At 35.1% G+C, this 1386-nt stretch overlaps 1 pseudogene; it reads right to left on the reverse strand.

The window, feature by feature from the left end:
- Nucleotides 1-1274: 1274 nt before the first annotated feature.
- Nucleotides 1275-1386, reverse strand: part of LOC105513008 — a 2961-nt pseudogene continuing 2849 nt past the window's right edge.

Genomic DNA, 1386 nt, shown 5'->3' on the forward strand with positions numbered 1-1386 from the left:
TTAGTGTGACATATCAACAAATGTATAAACTGTATAAAGTTTCTCCTATTAAATCTTTCAAAATCTGCACATAATACCACAAAATTTACATCTTATACTGTGTGAATGACCATGTTAGTGTCATTAATACTCAGATATTTGTACCTGAATGAGGTTCAAGATGGGACTAGGAAATCTTAGAAAATATCAGCAAAATATCAACCACTCAAAAGACCTAGGTTTATTCTTTCATTTACTATGACTTGGACCAACTATTTATACTCTCTAAATTTCAGTTTACTCGTTTATAACACAAAAATGTTAATCCCACCTTATAGAAATATTGTGTTAAATGAGATAATGTAAGAAAACTGCCACATAAAAATATTAAGAAAAACGTTATTGTGAATAATAATACTATTTATGATATTCATCAATTTATTAAAAATATTTACTGAGGACTAAATATACATCAGGCACTGCTCCACCCTGTTGATACTAAGAGGCATTCATTTGACTCTAGAGAAAAATAAACTCTTTTTTTTTTTTTTTTGAACAGGGTCTGGCTCTATCCCCCAGGCTGGAGTGCAGTGGCACCATCTCAGCTCACTGCAACCTCAGCTTCCCAGGTTCAAGTGATTCTCATGCCTCAGCCCCACCCCCACCAAGTAAATGGGACTACAGGTGCTCAACACCACACCTGGCAAATATATACATATATAATATATATGTATATATGTATATGTGTGTATATATGTATATATACATGTGAGTGCAAAATAATTTTAATCAAAGGATTGTACATTTTCTTCCCACATATCCTGCCTTGTATTAGGAAATGACATTATGATCTATTTCATTACAAGTAAAATATTACAAAATATTTACAGGAAAATATTAAAAGTAACCCAAACACAAAAGGCAAGATGAAATAAACTGGCTTTTCAGAAATCTCTACTCCAGTGTCCACAGCACATAAGAAGACAGTCAAAACAAATAAGCAACTAAGATCCCCCTGATCACAAATTTCCAAAGGGGTAGAAACAGGATGAAGATAGTCGTGTGAAAGGGAATGGATTTTAGCAGCACTGCTTCAATAACTGATCTATTCTGAATGAAATACCCTCTTTTATGTGCAGCAAATTCTGAACAAGGCTAAATTTTAGGATATTCCTTGAACTGAAATCAGAAAATACCCTGACAATGGAAGCAGCTCTTTCATCTAAGTTTAAAAAGGGCCTCTTTCTCCATGGGCTACTGTTGTGAGCAGAGGCCTGTTCTGGCATCAAAAGCTGTCACAGTAGCCCTTCCATCTCTTTCATGAAAGCCTCATAGACATCATCCTTAGTTTGTACTGAGACAGGAACAGAAGGACCAGATTTGGGTGCTGCTTTGGCAAGAGGCACA

This window comes from Colobus angolensis, unplaced genomic scaffold (genome assembly GCF_000951035.1).
Source record: "Colobus angolensis palliatus isolate OR3802 unplaced genomic scaffold, Cang.pa_1.0 Scaffold220, whole genome shotgun sequence".
Taxonomy (NCBI): domain Eukaryota; kingdom Metazoa; phylum Chordata; class Mammalia; order Primates; family Cercopithecidae; genus Colobus; species Colobus angolensis.